The sequence below is a fragment of the Eumetopias jubatus genome, unplaced genomic scaffold (genome assembly GCF_037043125.1).
Source record: "Eumetopias jubatus isolate StellerSeaLion01/CBP00866 unplaced genomic scaffold, mEumJub1_p1.0 scaffold_5, whole genome shotgun sequence".
In the NCBI taxonomy this organism is placed as follows: domain Eukaryota; kingdom Metazoa; phylum Chordata; class Mammalia; order Carnivora; family Otariidae; genus Eumetopias; species Eumetopias jubatus.
The window spans coordinates 38,907,369-38,925,202 of NW_028274811.1; the positions used below are offsets into that span (position 1 = coordinate 38,907,369).

Here is a 17,834-nt window from a genome sequence, read left to right on the forward strand (position 1 = left end):
GGTGTGTGTTTGTGGGCTTGAGTTCTGTGGGGCTGACGTGCTTCCCCGAGAACCGAAGGGAGACACTAAACCTCTCTGCAAACTCTTTGTAGATTCCCATCTGTGACTTGATAAATATTTGATGCAGTGGCCAGTCAACATCCCTACATTAGTGAAACTTCTGCCCAGGAGCAACTGCACAGCTCTGAGCAATGAGATCCGAGTAAGTTAAAAAGAGTGTATTCATTAGCCACTTCAAAGGGTTTGGTTTTTTTGAGCTGCTAATTTTGCAGGCTGGGTTATTGTCTTGACTATCTACTGTGTGATGACCAAAACACGTACTACTAGAAGGAGAAGCTTGCTTCTTCCCAGAACGATTTTTTCTTTCCTTTGTGTTCGCAGGAGGCAAATGCAGCCCGAATCGCCCCTCCCTTCCCCTCGGTTAACAGCTGTGACCGGCTAAAGCGAGTTTAGGATCTACCCAGTAGTCTTGTTGCCAAAAACCTGGAGTCTAGTCCCTCTTTCTGATGTAGTTTTGTGTGATGGGATGGGCTCCTTATTCTCTCTTCACGTCCATGGTTACAACTGATAATTAAAAAGTTAGCGCTTTTGTTCCTAAATATCCTAGCAGCCAAGTAGAATGGGTAAACAAGATGCAGGAGGGCAGGGAAGGGACCTGAAATTCGCTGAAATGAATCTCAACTCCAGGGCCTTTCAGAAGGACCTGGGCAAACTTCTGCACATTCTTCAAACCTCTTGGCACCTCCTCCTAGAAGCCTGCTAAGATCCATCTCCACTGTCCTTGGTGACCTTCCTTTGAGCTTCCTGAGCTTCCATGCTTCTCTTGTGAGAGCTATATTATAGTTCCCTGCTTGTTTATACCTCTCCTAGGAAACTGAGTTTCAAGAAGACTGTGCTGTTCATCATTGCCTCGTATAGTATCTGGCCCTTTAAAAAGAGCTGAATAAATATTTACTGATTCTTGAAATTGCTGCTGTGGAAGACTTAGAAAATTACAGGATCCTAGGATATCAAACTTGAAAGTTTCCTTCATTCATTGCTCAATGCGGTCCTCCCCAGAGCTCTCCAAGCAAGCCGACTGGACAACTGTAATGGCAAGGAGTTCACGCCCCTTCAAAACTGTCAGAGGCAGGCCAGGAGGATGATTAAAGTACAACACAAACAGGACAGGTCCCGAACTAAATTGGGAAGGAGTTAATCTAGCTTCCCCTTTACCTGCAGGGCTTTGAGCTCACCGAACAGCCAAGTAAACCCTACCACGGTAGCCACTGATGGCAGTTGAGGGCTCCGCTCGTCAAACCAGAGGAGCAGACAGAATGCCAAAGAGTCCTTAAACTCTAAGATGAATGTAGAATCCCTTCTGAGGTGTCATTTTTACTTGAAGATCTGGGAGGAAAACATTATATACACACACTCAGGACGGAGAAAAATGTGTGTATGATTTTAAAGAGACAGTACAAGAAATTGATCAGAATCTTTAGGGCTGAACCCAGAGAGTTAAGAATTCACTCTCGGTCTGATGGGTTATTTTGGTGGAAAAAGTACGAGAAATACTACTGGCTTCGCATGTTATCATCTTAGGCCCCCTGGAAGTGTTTCTAGTTTCACTGGTTTCTTTTGTAGACTGGAAAGTCTTTGAAACAAAAAGCTAGCGGTGCCTAATGATGGCCTTCCAGGGGTAGAGAGACAGATCTTTCCCCGAAGAGGCCCTGCATTCCCTGGTGTTCCATCAGCCCTTAGCAGCCAGTCCCCATCAGGATGGGCACAGTGAATGTACACTTGATTCAGCTTTGACAGCATCTGGGCAAGCAACTTTGCCTCTCCAAGCCTCAGTTCATAGTCCTAGCTGTAAAGTGAAATTGGAATGTTTACCTCATGGAGGTGTTGTGAACCATTGTATAAGCAGTAACAAGCTCAGTGCCTAACTCATAATAAGCACTTAATAAATATTAGTTATTATTGGCCACTCCCCCTGCTTGTGTTCCCTCTCTCGCTGTCTCTCTCTCTCTGTCAAAAAAAAAAAAAAGAAAAACTCAATGAATATTGTGCTGCTATTGTCACACAAGGTTAAATACACAACATCTATTCTCTTAATAATATCACAGCAATATCTTATATCCCTATTTGTTTATGAGTTTCCTTGTTGATTATTCTTGTTCAGTTATTGTTACTTTAGACTTTTTTTACAGTTCTTGTATTTGCATAGGCAGGTTTTTTTTTGTGTTGTTCTGTTTCTTTATGTATTTTCGGTTGTAAGTAACATTATGTGTTCTTTTAATTGAGAACCTAAGTATTTCCACTCCCAAATACTTTCCTTGGCCAGAGCTGCTTATGAAGACGGGCTGGGAAATGTGTAGTAATACTAACAAAATACTTTGTCTTTGAACTTAAAATTTAACAAAGTTTCTACAGTTTCTCCATTTGAAAAAAATATTTTATTATAATATGAAATATTACATTTTCCCCATCTTTACCCAGTGGAAAATTATTAGGCAGTCATTTGAATCAGCTTATGTTGTTCTGGAAGCATTCTCACGATTTAAAAAGTTCACGACAGACTTTTTGTAGGGTCACTTTCCCGTAAACGGTAAAGATTCAAAGTACCTCTGAAACAAATAATACATTATATGTTAAAAAAAAAGAAGAAGATAGTAGGAAGGGAAAAATGAAGGGGGGGAAATTGGAGGGGGAGATGAACCATGAGAGACTATGGACTCTGAGAAACAAACTGAGAGTTCTAGAGGGGAGGGGGGTGGGGGGATGGGTTAGCTCGGTGATGGGTATTCAAGAAGGCACCTATTGAATGGAGCACTGGGTGTTATACGCAAACAATGAATCATGGAACTCTACATCAAAAACTAATGATGTAATGTATGGTGATTAACATAATAAAATAAAAATAATGTGAGAAAAAAGATTCAAAGTTTTTATTTTTCTCATCCAACTTGTCATTTTTTTTTTTTTGGTAATTTCTTTATTGTCTAATGGGCAGGCCAGAATTGCATTTATTTCTTCTAAGTTGTGAATTTTATATAAAAAATTACCTTTTTCATTGTCATCTTTTGATCAGGAAAAAAAAACCCTTTAGGAGAACACAAAGTCACAGTCGTTTTATATGACTGTTCAGGTTGTAGATTTGCTAAGAATACTTTCCTTATTTTGTTGTTTTGCTCAGTCAGTAAGTCTTTGTTCAGTAAATAATTTGTAATGTTTGTAAATTGTATGTGGGTCATGCTTAGCGGAAGTCTATTTACTTTCATTGTCTGCAATTTAAAAACATTGAAGCAGCCCATTTTTTTGTTCATTTTCTTTTCAGCCCTTCCTCTTCTGAGCTCCCCTTTCATTATGTGTGGTTGTATCCCAATGCCACCTTGTTCTCATTCTCTATGATCAATGGGATTAAGAGATTAAATGTAATCATAGTCAAATATTCCAAGTTTGCCCGTACTTCATCAAAAATGTAATTAAAGTAAATGTTAAAATATTGAAAAATTAAAATTATTTTTCCTGTATGGTCTCAAAAAGTTATTAAAGAGCAAAAAAGAATAATTAATGATGAGTAAAATCTGAACAAAAAATTATTCAAATAAAATTTAGTTACTTGTTTTAAAATTTGTATCTTGGGGCACCTGGGTGGCTCAGTCAGTTAAGCCTCCAACTCTTGATTTTGGCTCAGGTCATGATCTTGGGGTCATGAGATTGAGCCCTGTCTCGGGGGGGGGGGTTCTGCGCACAGTGGGGAGTCTGCTTGAGATTCTCTCCCTCTACCCCTCCCCCACTCTCTCATAAATCTTTAAAAAATTTACTTATATTTTATATATTTTATAAATATAAAATTGCATGCAATTCCTGTGTGCATGACCATCAGTTGTTAATGCAAAAAATTGGGATTATGCTTCATGCTTCAAGCATGCCAGGTCTAGACTATGCATAAAAAAGAATTAGGAATGAGGGCGCCTGGGTGGCTCAGTTGGAATGATATTATTTAATATTGCAAACTGTTCTTTGGTTGCTATATGTAACTATTGCTAAGACTGCAGTAATGTGTGAATACTTACAGGTCTGTAAACCCGAACTTAAAGAAAGCAAGAAAACACATGCTAAGCACTCCTGGGAAAAGATACTTTATTATGCGAGAATCTATAACATTGATGATATGCGAGAAGAAGGATTTGACAAGCTAATTAATTTGTCTCTTCTCTTACCTAAGTGCTTCTACAGCTCAAATTTTCCTCACACTCCTAAGCAATGTCCTTCCTGGATGTTGGCAGAACAACCTACAATGCCTCAGGACATTGGAGAAAGTCACCAATTGTTTTGAGAACAGAGGGCAAGAGATGCAGAGAAACCCTTCCTGTGGCCTATGGGGTGTGAGTCCCAGCGTGGACTCTAGCATATGACTGCTCTGTGTCAGCTGTGAGTACCTGATCCCTTAGGTTCTTTAATATATTTACCTTTGCACTGTGTGCTTGTGACTTCCACACTGTAACCCATGAGGTCTGAGGTAGGAGCCTCTCTTGGCCAGGCCTAAGGGCTGTCCTGAGCTCAATAAAATATTCACCACGACTTACACGTATAACCCATACGTATAGAAGAGACATAGCTTTCCATGACCAGTACCTGAATAAATTACCGTGTAAACAGTTTGGTGTTTAATTTTCTAGGCATCTTTTAAACTAACCTACACAGATATATGTAAATTTAAATAAGATAAAAAATACACATATACACAAATGAGATCATACTATAAAAGCTTTAGTAAGCTTCTTTTCCTACTTAACAATATAGTATGCACTGCTTTCCATGTCGTCACATAATACTCAGCATCAACTTTATCTTATTAATAACTACATGATACGCACTAATTTTTTTAGTCAATTACTTCTTAAATGGTTCTTACCCCAATTTTTAAAAAAGATTTTATTTATTTGAGAGAGAGAGAGACATAGCGAGAGAGAGAACACAAGCAGGGGGAGTGGGAGAGGGAGAAGCAGACTTCCCGCTGAGCAGGGTTCCTGATGCGGGGCTCGATCCCAGGACTCCGAGATCATGACCTGAGCCGAAGGCAGACGCTTAACCCACTGAGCCACCCAGGTGTCCCTGGTTTTTAACCTCAATTTTTGCCATTACAAAAATCGTACAGCGAATACCCTTGTGTGGGTGACGTGGCTTTCATTACTTAAAAAAAAAATAATCTTTTTCCTTTGGAATAATTTTAGACTTACAGAAACATTGCTAAGACAGTGCAGAGAGTTACTGTGGACCCTTCAGCGAGCTTCCCTGAATGGTAACATCTTCCATAACCAGCATTCATTTGTCAAAACTAAGAAATTAACATTAATTCAACATTATCGGCTAAAGTACAGATTTCAGCAAATTTTCCACTAATACCCTTTCCTTTTTTATTATCGTGGTAAGAACACATAACATGAGATCTACCCTCTTAACAACTTTTCCAAGTGCATAGTTAAGTATTCTTAACTACAAGTACAGTGTCGTACAGCCGGTCTAGAACTTTTTCATCTTGCATGACTTTATACCTGTTGAACAGCACCTCCCCCATTTTCCTCTCCCCTCCAGCCCCTGGCATGCTCACGGTTCTAGGTTTTTACTACTTTTAGACTCATGACTGCATTTGGTCAGTTACAGCTGATTTATAAATGTTAGAAATGGGCTGTATGTAACCTCTACTCCTGTTTTTCATCTTAAGGCTTTCCTGCAGACTTTTCTGGACAACAAAGTTCCAGATGAATATTTCACACTAATGTGCCTTGTCTAGGATCCAAGGCAGTCTCATATATTAATGTGTTAACCTTTACTGTCCAAAAATGGCAGAAAACTAGAAACTATATTAATTAGGAATGGCAAATGGAAACTCAAATATGTATGTAATGTATATTTAAATATTTTATTTTCATGTATTAATTATAAGGAGAGATGTATATCTCCATCTTAATTATAAACAGCATATGCATGCTGCTATTTCCATGCTTTGTTTGGAGCTAGAAAGTGGCAGATACAGGATCAAAATCCAGGTTTGGCTGACACCAATGCCAGTAGTCTTGCCATCATGCCATGCCTTCTAGTAGGGATTAGAATTTGGAGGTGGTTATGGCGCCTCAAAGAGTTTTTAATTCTTTTCAAAATAAGAAAGAATTTTTATACACACCGAACCAATCACAGTGACCACATTTAAGGAGTGGAGAGAGACTGATGAGAGAAGTGGGAATTTTGCATCTCTGTGTTGATTGATTTATTTAAATGATGAGAATGGGTTCATGGAGTACTGGTCAAATTTTAAAAATTAATGAAAAATAGTCCTGTACATAGGTGCTGGGAATACCAATATTCAGCACAGCCACTTTTGAAAACAATTTGGAAGTGGTTTATCAAGTTAAACATATACTTACCGTATGACCTAGCAATTGCACCCACTAGAAATGAAAGTATATGCCCACCAAAAAAAAATCTGTACACAAATGTTTATAACAGCTTTATTCATAATCACTAGAAACTGGAAACAGTCCATGTGTCCATATGTCCATCTATAGGTGACTAGATAAACAAGCTGTGGTACATCATTACAAGGGAATACGACTCAGAGATAAGCAAAAAACTACTGATATATGTAATGACATGGCTGAATTACAAGAGCATTTTGCTAAGTTAAAGAAGTCTGGGGGTGCTGGGTGGCTCAGGTCGTGATCGCAGGGTCCTAGGATAGAGCCCCATTGTCGGGCTCCCTGCTCAGCGGGAAGCCTGCTTCTCCCTCTCCCTCTGCTGCTCCCCCTGCTTGTATGCTGTCTCTTTCTCTCTCTGTCAAATAAATAAATAAAAAGCTTAAAAAATTAAAAAAAAATAAAGAAGTCTGACACAATAGGTTACATGATTCTATTTATATGACATGCACTAAAAGGGAAAACTATAGCGACGATATCAGGTCAGTGGTTGCCGTGTGTTAAGAGGAGGGGACTGATTATATAGTAGTACAAAGGGTCTTTTTGGAGTGATGCAAATGTTTGTACTTTATTGTGTTGGTGGTCACACAGTTGTATGTGCATTCATCAGAACCCATTTTTTAAAATTTTTTATTGTTATGTTAATCACCATACATCACATCATTAGTTTTGGATGTAGTGTTCCATGATTCGTTGTTTGCGTATAACACCCAGTGCTCCATGCAGAACGTGCCCTCCTCAATACCCATCACCAGGCTAACCCATCCCCCCACCCTCCTCCCCTCTAGAACCCTCAGTTTGTTTTTCAGAGTCCATCGTCTCTCATGGTTCGTCTCCCCCTCCGATTTACTCCCCTTCATTCTTCCCCTCCTGCTATCTTCTTCTTCTTTTTTTTTCTTAACATATATTGCATTATTTATTTCAGAGGTACAGATCTGTGATTCAACAGTCTTGCACAATTCACAGAGCTCACCATAGCACATACCCTCCCCAATGTCTATCACCCAGCCACCCCCTCCCTCCCACCCCCCACCACTCCAGCAAACCTCAGTTTGTTTCCTGAGATTAAGAATTCCTCATATCAGTGAGGTCATATGATACATGTCTTCCTCTGATTGACTTATTTCACTCAGCATAACACCCTCCAGTTCCATCCACGCCGTTGCAAATGGTAAGATCTCATTCCTTTTGATGGCTGCATAATATTCCATTGTGTATATATACCACTGCTTCTTTATCCATTCATCTGTCAATGGACATCTTGGCTCTTACCAGTTTGGCTATTGTGGACATTGCTGCTATAAACATCAGGGTGCACGTACCCCTTCGGATCCCTACATTTGTATCTTTGGGGTAAATACCCAGTAGTGCAATTGCTGGATCGTATGGTAGCTCTATTTTCAACTTGTTGAGGAACCTCCATACTGTTTTCCAGAGTGGCTGCACCAGCTTGCATTCCCACCAACAGTGTAGGAGGGTTCCCCTTTCTCCGCATCCCCGCCAACATCTGTCGTTTCCTGACTTGTTAATTTTAGCCATTCTGACTGGTGTGAGGTGGTATCTCATGGAGGTTTTGATTTGGATTTCCCCATCAGAACCCATTTAATTTCACACCAAAAAAGGTTTAATTACAGATTAAATTATAAATTATAGCTTATGTTATAATTATATATAGTATATAATATGTAATATGTATAATGTATAGTATATACTATAGTGTATATTAATTTAAAATTATAACTATAATTTATAATTATGTTATATATACTATAGTATATATTATAATTTATACTTATTGTATATAGTTATATATATCTATATATAGTTAATGTTATTATAATATAAATTATAATTTATAGTTTGTATTTTTATTTGTAGTTTATATACTTGTATATAACTTATATATAATTATAGTTTTATTTTAATATAACATATATATTATAACATCAAATTATAGATCAATAAATATAAGTTAAAAGTTAATAAACAGAAAAAGGGAGAAGTTTCAAACAAAGCTAAAAATGACATAGTGAACATCTCATAGGGATCAGTTCAGCAGAGTGTGGACCATCTGGCAAAGATACACTAGAAGGAACTGGGTGATGGGTGATGATTTAATGATTTCCCAGTTCCTATTGCTTGTTCTAGGTGCTCATCATTGTTCATGCATCTCTACACTCCAGTGGGCAGCATCAGCCTATAACTGACTCTTGTGTGAATTAGAATAGGCACCTCCTCCAAGTGGAGCTCCAGCCATGGAGCACTCCTTGGCTGGCAGATGGTGCCTTAGTGAACCCCATGGGTATCTCAGGATAGGCAGAACAAAGAACATGTGCCTTGTAATAGTCAGTCCCAGGTAGGAAGAAGGTAGAGGGAATCTATCTGCCCAGCTCCATCCTTTTTTCTGTTTCCCACTAGTCATGGTTTGCCCCAAGGAGAGTTAACTCTCTTGTGCCTCAAGTTACCTCATGCAATCCTTTTAGTAGCCATTTGGGAAGCTAGATTAAATTCACTATGCTTTTTTTTTTTAAGAGTTTGTTTTATTTATTTCAGGAGTGGGGAGGGGCAGAGGGAGAGGGAGAAGCAGATTCACGCTGAGCTCAGAGCCCTACTCAGGGCTCGATCTCACAACCCTGAGATCATGACCTGAGCTGAAATCAGGAGTTGGATACTTAACCGACTGCGCCACCCAGGTGCCCCAATACACTATGCTTTTATAGTAAAGTTCAGATGTGGCAAGAGAAGCAAGAAACACAGGACATGTAGCTCTCCGGTTTGGCTGCATAGAGGTAGTGGGGAAGAGAGTTCTTGACTTCTCTCAGTAATGAATGATCAGCCCAAGGTGGCAGATACCTCTGGGCTTAAGTGGAATCAGGTAATTACATGCAGCAGGATCCTGAAGTTAATGGCACCAAGAGAATAGGAAGAGGCATAAGATTACAATTCAGGGCTCAAACTTACTTGCTGAATAAATGAATGAACAAATAAATCAATGGAAATGATGGGAAGATGGTAGCAGGGGCAGTGAGGTTTTTAAATCTTCCGAAATCCCCTTAAAAAAAAAAAAAGACAGATAAACTCTAATGGCAAAATCCAAGGCCCATTGTCAACATCTTAAAAAATCTAGATGAACACGGTATCTTCATAAACCCCAAAATAGGAGCAGGTGAAGGAAAACTACCAATAACTAAGGACACAGTGTCTATCCATGTCGCAGGAGGAAGCAGCGGGTAGCTGACAGACCTGAGAACTCTAAAACTGACAATGAAATGCAGAGTGAAGCAATTTGAGAACAACTGGAATGAGGAGGAGTTTTGCACGCTCCAACAAAGCTGTGGCTGGGTCGGGTCCAAGCTAAGATCTGAAGGAGCTGGTATAGTCTTGGCTCCGTGAACTTCCAAAATTACAAAGCTCCTTTTCAGGAGAAAGTCTCACACCAAGGGGAGAGTTCTGAGAGTAGAATCCAAATGGGAAAGGACAGGGTAGAAGAAAGGAAAAAGAAAGTCTAAATGAAAGAGCAGAGGAATCACATCTCAGAAAGCGTAAGGCCATTAAAAAAAGATTTCTTTGTGAGGATGCCGTAAGAGGAAGACCTAGAGCACTGAAGCCAGAAAAGTTGTCCTGATTCACCCCTTTTTCATAAAGAAAAACTGAATTCGTATAAAAAGAAACAATAGTATTAGATTGTGTTCAAATCCAACATGTAGCTGGATGAGTTAACTTTTTACATTTGACAAGTTTTTTGTAATTTTTTTTTACATTTACAATTTTCACATTTTATAATATATACGTACATAAAATCATTGAATTGTATACCCTAAATTTACACCATATTATAGGTCAATTGTATCTCAAACTGGGAAAAAAAATCTAACAGTAATTTATCATAGAAAAAAAGACAATAAAACACATAACAGTCCAGCAATGAAAACATATCAGAAAGACATGCTTATACAACAGCTGAAAAATATAACTTATTATTTCAAGATGAGCTTAAAAACTAGTAAAACACTAAATAAGAAAGAACTATAATCAAAATTAGAAAAATCTCAGAAATGAGGTAGGAGAACTCAGAATTAATATTATTTGAGAAATGGAGACTAAAATGGAATCTAAAGGTGAATAAATATAGGAGATAATGACTTAAAATAAATAGGAGGTGAAAGGAGTGAATTTCAACAAATCAAAGAGATTTAAGAGAAAGTGGTAGATATAGAAGGTGAGCAAAGAATATCAACACACATACACATAGGTTGAATAATCTCCTATTAGAAGACCTACAAAGAAGAAAATAAAAAGTAATGGAAATTTAAAAAGTAATTTAAATTTTAAGAAGGTAACATTTAAGAAAACTTTCCTGAAAAATAGAGATTTGACACTAGTACCTAGGAAATCAGTACTGAATAATCATTGTCAAGATATATTCTAAAAGATGTCTGGAGTTTACAAAAAAAAAAAGTCATTTGGGCATTTAGTCAAAATATCATGACTTAAGTGATTGTCTTTGGACTTTATTCCAGAATAAATAGAGCAACATGTTGAAAATATTCAAAGAAGGGAAACATAGGCAAAGATTTTATATCTAGACAACATGTTAAAAGTTATGAACATGAGAGAATCGGAGAACATAGCTCCCATGTGCCTTTCATGAGGAAAGGTTTTTTAGGCAACCAAAAGGGAAAGACATTGACTAAAGGACTATTGATGAGCATAAATATGTAATTACCCATAAAACTAGGATGGTTATAAGAAAAGTACATGCACACTCCACTTGAAAAACAGAATATACTTGTTGATTGTTTTATAGTTACTGATGGGGTAAAAGGATATTTATTCAAGTGAGGAGCTGGTAAATTGGGATGACAGGAAAGAAATTATTAACTAAATATTGTTGGGGAACCAATAGATAATAACAAAAATAAGATGGTGTGTGTGTGTGGGGAAACTAAGGTTATTTTAGCTTTAATACAAAACTAACCATTAAAGGCATACCTGGGTGGCTCAGTTGGTTAAAACATCCAACACTTGATCTCAGCTCAGGTCTTGATCTCGGGCTTGTGAGTTCAGGCCCTGTGTTGGGCTCCAGGCTGGATGTGGAGTCTATTTAACAACAACATCAACAACAACAAACTCATCATTAAAATAAAGTAAGTACAAATATATTTGAGAAAGCAAATAAAATAGACCACACAGAGAAAAATTAGTGCTATGAAAGACTTGCATATATGTAATACAGAACAATAGGAAGTGAAAAGAATACCATGCAAAGAAGTATATACCATATACTACCATTTGAATAAAAAAGAAGGCAAAATAAGGACATATGTATGTATATGCATATATGTATGTATTTGCTTATTTTTGCAAATAAGAAAGGATAAACCAGAAACTAATAAAATCTGTTATGTATGGGGATTGAAGAAAGCTTCTCTGAGTTACCTTTTCATATGATTTTGACTTTTGAATTATGGTACTGTTTTACATATTAAAAAATCATATTAGCACTTCCTTCAGCAGCACATATACTAACAGTGGAATGATACAGAGAAGAATAGCATGGTCCTTGTCCAAACATGATATGTAACTTCATGAGGTGTTCCATATTTTCATGATGGATGTTAACTAAACTTATTGTGGTAATCATTTTGCAATATATACATATATCAAATCATTATGTTGTTCACCTGAAACTAACACAATGTCAACCATATCTCAATAAAATTGGAAAAAAAAATAATAAAATTTAAAAAATAAAAATAATAAAAAGCCCACTACCACAAAGAAAGAAAAACAAAAGAAAGAAATCAACATGGAGAGGAAAACCCTAATGTGAAGAGAAACAAATGAACTTATTTCAAGGTTTAGAGGCTTTTAGACACACCATTACCTTTAGTGAGCTATATTCTCAGGATAAAATAAAAACTGCAAATAATCTTGTACTTTGTCAGTAAGTTTGTTGTGGTATAGACATAGTAATTCTGATACTATTCACTGTATTGTAGAGAGCAGTAAATGAGCAAATATACTAATGTTGGTGACAGACAGAGGCGGGACACCTGGGTGGCTCAGTCATTAAGTGTCTGCCTTCAGCTAAGGTCATGATCCCCCTTGTCCTGGGATAGAGCCCCACATTGGGCTCCTTGCTCAGCGGGGAGCCTGCTTCTCCCTCTCTCCCTGTAGCTCCCCCTGCTTGTGCACTCTCTCTCTCTCTCTCTGTCAAATAAATAAATCTATAAAATAAAATACACTTCCTGGCTCTGTCCCCTGAAAGGGCCTAGAACCAGTGACACCCCACTTGCCATGAGCACTCTTATCACTCAGTTCTTGGTTTCTAACAACTGTTTCTCACTGAAAAGAACCAGGTCTGATCCCAGGTCTGGGTCAAGGAAAGTACAAGATGAGCTTGGGACTTCCTTTGCTAGAAGAGCAAAGAAGTGCTCAAAAACAGATAGGAATGTGTCAGAAGGATACAGAAACCAATTCAAAGGGGCTCCCGCTTTGAAGGGGACAACTTTGGGACAAACTGAAAATCAAAAAGAAAGTGGTAATGAATATTCTGAGTTCATCATGATACTCAAGAAAATTGCAAAAGTAGGGGCACCTGGGTGGCTCAGTTGGTTAAGCGACTGCCTTCAGCTCAGGTCATGATCCTGGAGTTCTGGGATTGAGTCCCACATCGGGCTCCCTGCTCGGCGGGGAGTCTGCTTCTCCCTCTGACCCTCTTCCCTCTCATGCTCTCTATCTCTCATTCTCTCTCTCTCTCAAATAAATAAATAAAATCTTAAAAAAAAAGAAAATTGCAAAAGTGTGTGTGAGAGAAGAGAAAACTTTCTTAAACAGTGGAGTGCCAGGTAATGAATGTAGAAAAAAAATGTTAGAATTTTTTAAAATTGTGATTTTTGCAATCACTAATATAATAGTTGATTCAGGCAAGCCTTATTGATTAAAACCGTGGCTGAAAGTTGTGGGGTCATGAGATATTCTCATAGTCTCAAAGTACAATCCCTCAGGTTACTTATTAATCCAAAGGAGAAAGAAATGCCTTTACGATGGAGAGTTCTACCAGACAGCACCTCAATCAACTGATTAAACTTAGCGTGACCAATGAAAGAACACAATGGCATCGTGTGCATTTTGCTGTGATGCACTGAGAAGGACCCAGTCTCACCTCTGCAGAGTTTTTGCTGAAAATCTTTAAATGGATATAATGAAGAAACAACCAGACAACCCAAATTGTGGACATTCTATAAAAACACTGGCCTGGGGCACTTGGGTGCTCAGTTGGATAAGCATCTGACTCTTGGTTTCAGCTCAGGTCATGATCTTGGGGTTGTGAGATTGAGCCCCACGTTGGGCTCTGCACTGAGTGGGGAGTCTACTTAAGACTCTCCCTCCCTCTCTCTCTGTCCCTCCCTGCTGCACTCTCTCTTTCTCTCTCTCTAAAATAAGTAGATAAATCTTTTTAAAAAATGAATAAGTAAATAAAAAACTGGCCCTGAAAGTCAATGACAGGAAAGACAAAAAAAAAAAAAAAAGCAGGAGAATGGTTTTGGAATAAAGGACTGTAGGATGACTTTAAAACAGCATCTAATTCTTGATGAATCCTGGATAAGAACAAAAACAAAAACAAAGACAAACCCAGAAAAGCTCCAAAGGATATTACTGGTTATTTAGAAGAATGTCCTTGTTGGGGCGCCTGGGTGGCTCAGTCGTTAAGCGTCTGCCTTCGGCTCAGGTCATGATCCCAGGGTCCTGGGATCGAGCCCCACATCGGGCTCCCTGCTCAGCGGGGAGCCTGCTTCACCCTCTCCCACTCCCCCTGCTTGTGTTCCCTCTCTCGCTGTGTCTCTCTGTGTCAAATAAATAAAAATCTTTAAAAAAAAAAGTCCTTGTTTTTTAGGAGGTATATCCTGAAGTTCTTTGGGGTGAAGCTTCATAGTCTCTAAATTTGAAATGATTCAGTAAAAAAAAAAAAAGTCCTTATATAGGGGAATATGTACAATGTATGTAGTATATGTAGCTAAATGTTAACAACTGATGAATGAATCCTATATAAGCGTTCATTGTATTATTTTCTCAACTTCTCTGTAGGTTTTTAAGTTTTCATAATAAGAGGTTGGGTGGGAGATAAACACATGGACTGGAGGTATAGGTACATGACTCCAAGGCAATAAATCTGTAGGGTAGCCAGCTAGTGACCTAGGACCTGAGTGACCTGGCCTGAAAAGATGAGCTGTACTGTATCTGCTGGGATCCTTTGGGCTTCAAGTAACAGGATACCTGAGTCAAAGTTGCTAAAACTGTAAGGACATCTAATTACCTCCTGTAACAAGAAGTCTAAAGGTAAATGGCTCCAGGGTTGGTTAATTCGTCAGCTCAAGAATTTTATAGCCCTCTGTCAGTTCCTCTCTAGTTCTCTCGGCTTTACTTCTCATGGTTGCAAAATGGCTACCACAGCTTCAAGTATCACGTCCTCACATGACATGTCCAAAGCCGGCAGGAAGTGCTGGGGCTGACTCTTCCATAGGCTTTGCCCTCCGGGATCAAGTATAAAATGTTTTCCCCTAAACCTCCCCACCTTTCCTGAAGATTCCTCTTACATCTCTTCGCCCTTCCAAACCAATTTAGTTCACCATTTGGGGTTGTTCTCCTGAACAAAACTGACTGGGAGGGATGGTTGTTGGATGGGCAGCCAACCATGTTTGCCATATGAGCCAGTCAGACTCACTTGGCCAGGAATCTGAGCCAAGAAACCTGGCCTGCGTTTGGTGTTAGCATTCATGCTCTTGGTGAATGGACAACAAGAAGCTGAGTCTAGGCCATGGCATGCCAGGCTGTGTACAGACCAAGGTTAGGACAAGAGAAAACTCTACAGAGAGGGTGAGGAAGTCACCTGGTAGGGAAAGGAGAACATAGCACCTGTGCCAAGAAGGGTGGGGCTGCCTTGAGGGCTAGAAACTGTCCCTCAAATGCCGAGATCCCTTGTTTCCCGGTTATGATTTCAGTTCCAGGCCACAGAGAACATACCAGTTGGGACTCATTTGCCAGTTACAGAACAAACAAACAAGAAACTGCCCTAGCATGAAAGAGCAATTAGTTGTAATTGTACAGGCCTATCTTAAACGACCCAAAGGCAGGAAATTTGGCCTGTTTGGAAAATGCTAGAACTAGGTGACTTCTCCCTGCCTCTTCCTCTGTGTTTCTCTGGAGTTATTTCATTCTTCTCTCTGCAGTAGGATATCTCTGCTTGCTGGCCCGATGGCAGCCTACATTCTTCCACTCTTCTAAATTTGCGTTCAAGTCTTGACCCCAAAAGAACCCAGGTGGTAGTCAGTCCCTAGGTCCTAGTTTCAAATTCCCACAGGAGAGAAGCTGAGAGGCCTAAGTTGGGTCAGATGACCAATGTACCAAGTCCATAGGCTTCAGGTCCCAGCAGCCAGGCATGGGACATGGAGAAGAGACAGTGCTAAGAGAAAGGGGTCATTGACCCAGGCTGGAAACATATCCCCAAAGTTATCCGTCATGATCTTTAAGATCGTGGTTTTCAAGCTTTGGGTGGAAATTGGACACCCCCAGGGGGACTTTTAGCAATGTCTGGAAACATCTTTGGTTATCACAACTTAGGGGGTCGGTGCTACCTGCATCTCACGGGCAGAGGCCAGAGATGCTGTGAAACATCCTAGGATGCTCCCACAACAAAGAACTATCTAGTCCAAAATGTCAGTATTGCTGAGATTGAGAACCTCTGCCTCCCTTTTGATTCTGGCAACTATTCTTTTAATCAAGTGGAGTATCTGTACCCACGAAGAACAGACCCAGGCTTGGTAAGTCATAGGGCTTGGGCAGTATTTGTGGGAAAGAGAGTCAATGAAAACACCATTCCTTAGAATGTGTGTGGCTGCTGATTCTGCAGCCGATTACCTGGGTTCAGCGGGCGCTCTTGGTGCAGGAGCCCACAAAGGCAGGAGACCGTGAGGTTCTTGCCCTGGGTGGGGGGACTGTTCAATAAAAAGAGGAGCTGGAATAAGCAGAAACATACAAGGGGAAGACAGAAGTATAAACCCACACCCTTGGCTCTTACAGGTGCTCCAAACACAAACAGCAGCTGCCTAGCTGGTATCTGCTCCTCCCCACACACCATAAGGGAGAGCTGTAAATCCTTAAGTCCCAAACAACTAACACTAACTTGTCAGGCAGAAAGGGAGAGGCTCCAGGCCACTGGGTTTCTTTTTGGCTTAGTCAGTATAGCATCTGCTTTCCTTTCCTGAGGAGTGTTGTCAGCCCGAAATCTTAAAAAAAAAAAAAAAAAAAAAATCTATAAATGGTACAGAGCGGAGAAGGCTTCAGGAACAAGGAGAAGAAAGAGTTTGTAAGGCTGGACATTTTCCTGAAATTCCTGATAAAACCACGTCTACTATTTGGCAAAGGGAAATACGCTCTCTGGAGTTTTCCCAGCATAAACGCTAGAAGGTAGATAACTCAGGGTCTTTGCTGCCCTCTATTGATAGTAATGAAGACTAGCAGGGGGTTCAGGGAAGGCGAGGCTTTTCAGCAGAGTGCTTCATCCCTTCATTGAATTTTTTCAACACGTATTTACTGAGCTTATACTCTGTGCAGATGCTGGGCTCGGCATTAAATACAGTCGTGAGAAATACACACTAAGTCCCTGTTCTCATGGGATGTACATTCTAGCAAAGGTGATAGACTGTTAGTCAAGAAATAAGAAATATTTTAAGGATGTTCAAAATGCTCTGAAACTAATGAACAGGGTAACTGGGGAAGAGGGGACAATTTAAGATTGGACGGGTCGGGAGGTGACACGTGAGCAGAGGATGGAAGGGTGAGACAAAGCCAGCAGTGCTGAGAACAGGACCCAAGGCTTTCCAGGCAGATCAAGAAGTGGCTGTAAACTCAGGATGCCGGAAAGAGCTTGATGGGTCCTGAACCCAGTGCGGAGCAGGTGACAGAGTGGAGGGAAGGCCAGGTCATGATGGGACCCTGCAGTCTGCAAAGGAACTTGGGTTTTATTCTGAATTAATCTTACTCAGTAAAGGAAGCTATTGAAGGTTGCTATTTTTGTTTTTAAAAGATTATTCTTTTGTTTAGTTTTGTTTTGTTTAAAGTAGGCTCCATGCCCAGCGTGGAGCCCAACATGGGGCTTAAGCCCATGACCCTGAGATCAAGACCTGAGCTGAAATCAAGAGACGCTTAAACAACTGAGCCACTCAGGTGCCCCTAAAAGATTATTCTTTTTGATGCAACATATTTACTATGGGATATCAATAAAGATGTTTCCAGAAGTATCAGAAAGTTTACAAAGGTGTATACGTTAAGTAAATAAGTGAATATCTAATGAGCAAACATACTTTGTCTCCT

At 39.6% G+C, this 17,834-nt stretch overlaps 1 non-coding gene across 1 annotated transcript; it reads left to right on the forward strand.

Annotated features, from left to right (window-relative positions):
- The first annotated feature begins 11,959 nt into the window (after window positions 1-11,959).
- On the forward strand, window positions 11,960-12,066 carry LOC114221033 (U6 spliceosomal RNA). The gene has a single exon (XR_003611669.1). It is a non-coding gene; the product is annotated as a U6 spliceosomal RNA (small nuclear RNA).
- The last annotated feature ends 5,768 nt before the right edge of the window (window positions 12,067-17,834 follow it).